The following is a 9,212-nucleotide window of genomic DNA, read 5'->3' as shown; positions in this document are numbered from 1 at the left end:
TCAAGACAGCATGGTATTGGCACCAAAACAGACACATAGACCAATGGAATAGAATAGAAACCCCAGAACTAGACCCACAAACGTATGGCCAACTCATCTTTGACAAAGCAGGAAAGAACATCCAATGGAAAAAAGACAGCCTCTTTAACAAATGGTGCTGGGAGAACTGGACAGCAACATGCAGAAGGTTGAAACTAGACCACTTTCTCACACCATTCACAAAAATAAACTCAAAATGGATAAAGGACCTAAATGTGAGACAGGAAACCATCAAAACCTTAGAGGAGAAAGCAGGAAAAGAAAGACCTCTCTGACCTCAGCCGTAGCAATCTCTTACTCGACACATCCCCAAAGGCAAGGGAATTAAAAGCAAAAGTGAATTACTGGGACCTTATGAAGATAAAAAGCTTCTGCACAGCAAAGGAAACAACCAACAAAACTAAAAGGCAACCAACGGAATGGGAAAAGATATTCGCAAATGACATATCGGACAAAGGGCTAGTATCCAAAATCTATAAAGAGCTCACCAAACTCCACACCCGAAAAACAAATAACCCAGTGAAGAAATGGGCAGAAAACATGAATAGACACTTCTCTAAAGAAGACATCCGGATGGCCAACAGGCACATGAAAAGATGTTCAGCGTCGCTCCTTATCAGGGAAATACAAATCAAAACCACACTCAGGTATCACCTCACGCCAGTCAGAGTGGCCAAAATGAACAAATCAGGAGACTATAGATGCTGGAGAGGATGTGGAGAAATGGGAACCCTCTTGCACTGTTGGTGGGAATGCAAATTGGTGCAGCCGCTCTGGAAAGCAGTGTGGAGGTTCCTCAGAAAATTAAAAATAGACCTACCCTATGACCCAGCAATAGCACTGCTAGGAATTTATCCAAGGGATACAGGAGCACTGATGCATAGGGCCACTTGTACCCCAATGTTCATAGCAGCACTCTCAACAATAGCCAAATTATGGAAAGAGCCTAAATGTCCATCAACTGATGAATGGATAAAGAAATTGTGGTTTATATACACAATGGAATATTACGTGGCAATGAGAAAAAATGAAATATGGCCTTTTGTAGCAACGTGGATGGAACTGGAGAGTGTGATGCTAAGTGAAATAAGCCATACAGAGAAAGACAGATACCATATGGTTTCACTCTTATGTGGATCCTGAGAAACTGAACAGGAACCCATGGGGGAGGGGAAGGAAAAAAAAAAAGCGGTTAGAATGGGAGAGAGCCAAAGCATAAGAGACTGTTAAAAACTGAGAACAAACTGAGGGTTGATGGGGGGTGGGAGGGAGGAGAGGGTGGGTGATGGGTATTGAGGAGGGCACCTTTTGGGATGAGCACTGGGTGTTGTATGGAAACCAATTTGTCAATAAATTTCAGAAAAAAAAAAATAAGACGATCTCTTCAGCAAGTGGTGCTGGGAAAACTGGACAGCGACATGCAGAAGAATCAACCTGGACCACTTTCTTACACCATACACAAAAATAAATTCAAAATGGATGAAAGACCTCAGTGTAAGACAGGAAACCATCAAAATCCTTGAGGGGAAAGCAGGAAAAAAACCTCTTTGATCTTGGCCGCAGCAACTTCTTACTCAACACGTCTCTGGAGACAAGGGAAACAAAAGCAAAAATGAACTACTGGGACCTCATCAAAATAAAAAACTTCTACACAACAAAGGAAACAATCAGCAAAACTAAAAGGCAACCAACGGAATGGGAGAAGATATTTGCAAATGGCATTTCTGATAAAGGGTTAGTATACAAAATCTATAAAGAATTTATCAAACTCAATACCCAAAAAACAAATAATCCAGTGAAGAAATGGGCAAAAGACATGAATAGACACATCTCCAAGGAAGGCATCCAGATGGCCAACTGCCACATGAAAAAATGCTCAATGTCACTTATCATCAGGGAAATACAAATCAAAACCACAATGAGATACCACCTTACACCTGTCAGAATGGCTAACATTAACCACTCAGGCAACAACAGATGTTGGATAGGACGAGGAGAAAGAGGATCTCTTTTGCATTGTTGGTGGCAATGCAAGCTGGTGCAGCAACTGTGGAAAACAGTATGGAGGTTCCTCAAAAAACTAAAAATAGAACTACCCTACAACCCAGCAATTGCACTACTAGGCATGTACCCAAGGGATACAAAAATCACATGACTTCACTCATATGAGGACTTTAAGAGACAAAACAGATGAACATAAGGGATGGGAAACTAAAATAATATAAAAACAGGGACGGGGACAAAACAGAAGAGATTCATAAGTATGGAGAACAAACTGAGGGTTACTGGAGGGGTTGTGGGAGGGGAGATGGGCTAAATGGGTAAGGGGCACCAAGGAATCTACTCCTGAAATCACTGTTGCACTATATGCTAACTGACTTGGATGTAAATTTTAAAAATAAAAAATAAAATAAAAAAATACAGTTTGGGGTCCTTAATGTCAATTTGGAGCTTCAAAATGATGTTTTTAATTCATATGGTCTCATCATAGGTGTATTAGTGTCTTATAGCTGCTGTCACAAATTGCCACAACTTAGTGGCTTAAAACAACACAAATTTATTACATTGCAGTTCTACTGGTCTCAAGCTAAATCATGAGTCTGGGGAGGGCAGTGTTTCTACTGGAAGCTCTAGGGCAGCTTTAGGAAAGAATTTTTGTCACCACATTCCTTCATCTTCAAAACCAGCAAGGTTGGGGTGAGTCTTTCTCATGCCATCTCTCTGGCTCTTCCCTTCTCCCTCCCTCTTCCACTTACAAGGACTCTTGTGATTACATTAGCCCTGGCCAGATAATCCAGAAAAATCTTCCATATCAATGTCAGCTAATTAGCAACCTTGATTCCAATTGCCACCTGAATTTCTCACTGCCATGTAACAGATTACATTCATAGGTTCCAGGCATTAGGGCATAAACATATTTAAGATGCCATTATTCTTCCACTACAATATGCTTCTCTTTACCAGTTTTTAATATACAGTAAACCATGTCCAGTCATGCAGAATTTTTATATTAAGGTAAACTTTGCTTATAAGCTAATCTTAATCATAAAAATGCTAGTGACAAGGTAGACAATAAGTAGAGAATCAAACAGGTTTGGAGACTGTTTCATAGTTACTTCTAAAGGTAAAAAAAATATTCTATGGCCCAGCAATTCTACACTTAGGCATTTCCCCAAGATAAATGTAAAGATATGTTCACAAAAAGGCTTGTATGTGAAAGTTCATAGCAGCTTTATTTATAAAAGCCAAAAGCTGGTAACAGCCCAAGTGTTCACGAACAGTAATATAGGTAAACAAATCATGATATATTCAGGAAAGGAATAAATTACTGATGTAACAACAATATGGATGAATCATACACAATAGCACTTTATTGAGTGAAAGAAACCATATAAATAACTACAAAGGAATACATACTATATGATACTTTACTTGAAATCCTAGAATAGGCATAATAATTCATGATAGAAGTCAGAATGTTTTGGGACGGTAACTGGAAAGGGACAAAATGGAATTTTTGAGAGTGTTTGGGTGGTGGTTACTGTGTCATTCAAATTGTCTATCAAAATTCCCTGGTAACTACCTAGATAGCATCTGAGTAACTTCAAACTTCACTTGTCTTGTACATCGTTTTAGTCCCTTTGCTATTAAATTTACTCTCAGACATTCTCACTCTTGTTAAAATTACTTGTAGGGAATCCGTAAAAAGCTCCATTTATTTGGATCCAAACAAAGTAGCCAAACACATATATTGCCCCAATTTAAACATTTTCCCATAAGCATAACTATTTTCAGAGAACAAATGTCCTTGCCTTTCTCTCATGGGCTGTTGCTTTATGTATTTCTCTTCCAAATTGATAATCCACAATGACTGTACTCAGTGCCACAGGAGAGGAGTACATTACTGCAGGCTCATTACCTTTAAAAAAGTGTGTATCTATTTCTCATTAATTAGAATGAAATAAGATCAAATAATAGACCAATTCATGATAATTTCTGTTCTTGTAATTGACATCATCAAACAAATGAATTCAAGAACAATGAATATTTCCAATTAGAATTTCTTCAACCTTATTTACATTCAATTTTCCCTTATAAAAATTTAAATTCAATCAATTTTTATTTACTGAGAGTATATCTGTAAGAAGCTCACACTAATTAGATCTGAAGTACAAAATTCAATGATATAAGGTAGGTCAGGTTGAACTCATTTGTCAAACTTCAAATTATAAGTAACTTTTAGATAGTTTCTTGCTATATACTTACACCTTCCAGGTCAAAATCCTTTGTATAAGTAACTTTAAAAAACCAAATGCTTTGGGGCATCTGGGTGGCTCAGTAGATTAAACCTCCAACTTGGGCTCAGATCATGATCTCTCAGTTTGTGAGTTTAAGCCCCACGTCGGGTTCTGTGCTGACAGCTCAGAGCCTGGAGCCTGCTTCAGATCCTGTGTCTTCCTGTCTCTCGGCCCCTCCAATGCTCACACTCTGTCTCTCTCTGTCTCTCAATAATAAATAAACATTAAAAAAAATCCTTTGAACTTCACATTTGCTTATCCTTATCAATCTATGGAACACCATTCCACTTATTTGTCCAAAACTAAGGGTGACATGCCAAATTTACTGTTTGAAATATAGCTGGCACACAATCTTACATTAGTTTCAAGCGTAAAACATAGTGATTCGACAACTCTATACATTATTCTATGCTCATCACAAGTATAGCCATCTGTCACCATACAACACTATTACAATACCAATGATTACATTCCCTTTGCTATTCCTTTCATCCTGGTGATATCCTGGTTACATGTCAGTTTTAATTATCTTTCCACTAATTGCAAAAATAGTACCTTTCCGAAAAAATTTCCAAATAAACCCTAAGTATTGAAACTTATTTTTCTCTTTCATTCCATTTTTCTGAACATTTAATAACATCTGGGGCCACATATTTAGTTCTCAACTTTGAAGTTAATTTAGAATAAACTATGGATCTCAATTTGCCAATGAACCAGTAAAGAAATAGTTACCTTTTTATTTTTTCAACTCAAATTCATCCTTATAAACATGTGCAAAATTAAACCAATTAAAGAGTGAGCATATGTGCATACTGACAAAATATGCCAATATTTAGTATTCAATGTGTTACGGGACCCTAACAAAACTCAACAAAAGGTAGTCTTAAAATGTATCACACTATTTCTACACATAAAACATACTTTCTACAGAGCACTTCCCGGGCTGCGGACACTGCTCTGCGGGAGGAAGGAGACCAGAGATCAGCCCACTGCTGTACCTGTGTCAGATCCCTCTGGTCTGACTGAACCCAGTTTGGCCTGCTCAGCCTCAGCAGCGGTGGGCCGCAGCTCCTACTGGAAATTACACAACACAGAATATTTGGGGTGAGTGACATCTTCTTGAAAGACCTTCAAGAATTACGGAAGGAAAAAAAATAATGCATTTAAGAAAGTGGTAAAGTTTGGAAAGGGGAGGGGAAAAAAAATCCCTGATATTCGACTTGGCTGAATGCTTAGATGTCGGTGGACATGAATAGCCAGGGGTCTGACAGCAATAAAAAGGACTATGACCCAAATTGTGAGGAGGAGGAAGAAGATGAGGACCCCGGGGGCACGGAGGTCTACTATGTGGGAGTAGCCAGTGATGTGGAGCAGCAAGGGGCCAACGCCTTTGATCCTGAAGAGCACCAGTTTACCTGTTTGACCTACAAGGAGTTTGAGGGTGCCCTCAATGAGCACATGATACCTAGCCTCTGTCCTAAAAACCACTGATGTTTACTGCCACCAGTACATCCTCTCTATGGCACTGGTATTTCATTCAGTTGCTAAACTTATATTAGTTAATTTCCACTGGCAAGTTGCAGAGATATTGGACACATACGAGTCTAATTCTGCTCAATCTCTCATTGAAGCTCAAGTTCAGCCCTGTTCCTTGAAACGTGTCCCCACAGCCCACCCCCTCATCATTGTGCAGTGTGTATGCAGTTTGCACAAAAGGAAAACCTGCTCTCTCCTGCCTGTCAGCACTTTTGCCATAGCTTCTGGGAGCAGCCCCGTTTATACTTGTCGAGGATGGTGCGGGTGTGGGAGTCTCTGGAATGGCTCAGGATCCGCCACTCCAAACACCAGAGGACTTTGTGTGCTTCCACTGTTGCCCAATGAAGAATTAAGAGACAAATACAGGCATTACCACTTGAGGGACTATGTGGAGAGTCATCACCAGCTCCAGCTTTGCCCTGGTCCAGACTGCCTCCATGGCTATTTGGGGACAGGGGCCCAGAGCTTGCAGAGTACAGTGCAATAAGTGCAACCAAGTCTTATGCTTCAAGCGGTGGACGTACCGCGTCCCCACAGACTGCGCTACAATCCGGAAATGGCTCACGAAGCATGCTGAACAGCCAACTACATTAGGGATGACATTAAAGACTGTCCCAAGTGCGACACCTGCATTGAGAACGAAGGCTGCAATCACACGCAATGCTCCAAGTGTAAACATGACTTGTGCAGAATATGTCTAGGAGACTGTTAAGACCCATGGCACGAGTACTATGAGTGCAGTTGGTACAAGGAGAACCCTGACATTGTCAAGCCCAGGCATCAAGCCCAGGCCAGGGAGGCCCTCAAGAAATACTTGTTCTACTTTGACAGATGGGAAAACCACAAGAGCTTGCAGCTGGGGGTGCAGACATACCAGCAAATTCCTGAGAAGATTCAGGATAGGGCCATGAATAATCTGGGGACCTGGAATGAGCGGCAGTACCTACAGAATGCTGTCAAGCTCTTGGTCAAGAGCCAGTACACCCTGCACACTTACTCTTTGCGTGTTACACGGAGTCTGGACCGAGGAAGAAGCTCTTTGAATACCAGCAGGCTCAGCTGGAGGCTGAGATGGAAAACTTGATGTGGAAAGTGGAGTGTGCAGACAGAAACGACAGAGGGGACGCAGAGAACTGGACAGATGCACGTAGCAGTGGAAGAGAAACTGGCTGAAGGATTCCCATGACAGCTAGGTTGGGACATGGATGTGAGGGCATGAGGGAGATGTGGTTGTGAGATCTCCCAGCTGCCATCCTGTATGCTGTAGGCTTTGCCTTTCAGGACCCAGGCAACAGCTGAGGCCCACACTCCTGAGAGACACTGGCCACACACGACTCGGTTGATTTCTGTTTTCTTCTCATCTTTTTGCATTTTGTTTCTACTAGGGTAAAGGACATGTTGAACTGGCCTCTTTTCAGGACTTTTAATCCCCCCTGGGTGGTTGCTGGTAGGGAAAGTTTTTTTCTGAATGACTATTGATAGTTTTACAACCTATATATTTTTCAAAGTTTCTATAATTATACAAAAAAATAAGCAAACCACAGAATTATACAGAATAGAAACCCCAGAACTAGACCCACAAACGTATGGCCAACTCATCTTTGACAAAGCAGGAAAGAACATCCAATGGAAAAAAGACAGCCTCTTTAACAAATGGTGCTGGGAGAACTGGACAGCAACATGCAGAAGGTTGAAACTAGACCACTTTCTCACACCATTCACAAAAATAAACTCAAAATGGATAAAGGACCTAAATGTGAGACAGGAAACCATCAAAACCTTAGAGGAGAAAGCAGGAAAAGACCTCTCTGACCTCAGCCGTAGCAATCTCTTACTCGACACATCCCCAAAGGCAAGGGAATTAAAAGCAAAAGTGAATTACTGGGACCTTATGAAGATAAAAAGCTTCTGCACAGCAAAGGAAACAACCAACAAAACTAAAAGGCAACCAACGGAATGGGAAAAGATATTCGCAAATGACATATCGGACAAAGGGCTAATATCCAAAATCTATAAAGAGCTCACCAAACTCCACATCCGAAAAACAAATAACCCAGTGAAGAAATGGGCAGAAAACATGAATAGACACTTCTCTCAAGAAGACATCCGGATGGCCAACAGGCACATGAAAAGATGTTCAGCGTCGCTCCTTATCAGGGAAATACAAATCAAAACCACACTCAGGTATCACCTCACGCCAGTCAGAGTGGCCAAAATGAACAAATCAGGAGACTATAGATGCTGGAGAGGATGTGGAGAAACGGGAACCCTCTTGCACTGTTGGTGGGAATGCAAATTGGTGCAGCCGCTCTGGAAAGCAGTGTGGAGGTTCCTCAGAAAATTAAAAATAGACCTACCCTATGACCCAGCAATAGCACTGCTAGGAATTTATCCAAGGGATACAGGAGCACTGATGCATAGGGCCACTTGTACCCCAATGTTCATAGCAGCACTCTCAACAATAGCCAAATTATGGAAAGAGCCTAAATGTCCATCAACTGATGAATGGATAAAGAAATTGTGGTTTATATACACAATGGAATATTACATGGCAATGAGAAAAAATGAAATATGGCCTTTTGTAGCAACGTGGATGGAACTGGAGAGTGTGATGCTAAGTGAAATAAGCCATACAGAGAAAGACAGATACCATATGGTCTCACTCTTATGTGGATCCTGAGAAACTTAACAGGAACCCATGGGGGAGGGGAAGGGAAAAAAAAAAAAAAAGAGGTTAGAATGGGAGAGAGCCAAAGCATAAGAGACTGTTAAAAACTGAGAACAAACTGAGGGTTGATGGGGGGTGGGAGGGAGGAGAGGGTGGGTGATGGGTATTGAGGAGGGCACCTTTTGGGATGAGCACTGGGTGTTGTATGGAAACCAATTTGTCAATAAATTTCAGAAAAAAAAAAAAAAATAAATTGGCATTTGTGTGTTTAAAAAAATACTCTGTACAGAGTTCAATGATATTTGTTTAATTGAGCTCAATTCACATTGCTATTCACACAATACACGTTTTAGATGATACTGAATTTAAAAACATTTAAAAGCCATCTTCAGATTGAGGGATTACTTATTTGCCAGAGGAAGGATATTAAGTCCCTCAGAGAAATATAAACTCACAAGTCTGTTTTCTGTGCTGCCCAATACGATGTTTTCTGCAATTTCTTCTAGATCTGTACAAATCTTAGTCAGTAGACTTAGACTCAAATATTATTAGGAAGGATTCACCCTCTGTTTGGGGAAAACCAGTTTAAATTTGTATATAACAGAAAAGCTTCCCTAGACGATTCAATTGTTAGCACAATTTTCTTCAGGAACCAAAGAATTTAAAAAGAA

At 40.5% G+C, this 9,212-nt stretch overlaps 1 pseudogene; it reads left to right on the top strand.

Annotated features, from left to right (window-relative positions):
* Window positions 1–5,444: 5,444 nt before the first annotated feature.
* LOC122468021 lies at window positions 5,445–7,046 on the top strand (annotated as a pseudogene).
* Window positions 7,047–9,212: the final 2,166 nt, after the last annotated feature.

This window comes from Prionailurus bengalensis, chromosome B3 (genome assembly GCF_016509475.1).
Source record: "Prionailurus bengalensis isolate Pbe53 chromosome B3, Fcat_Pben_1.1_paternal_pri, whole genome shotgun sequence".
Lineage (NCBI taxonomy): Eukaryota > Metazoa > Chordata > Mammalia > Carnivora > Felidae > Prionailurus > Prionailurus bengalensis.
This window is presented reverse-complemented; position numbering and strand designations above follow the sequence as displayed.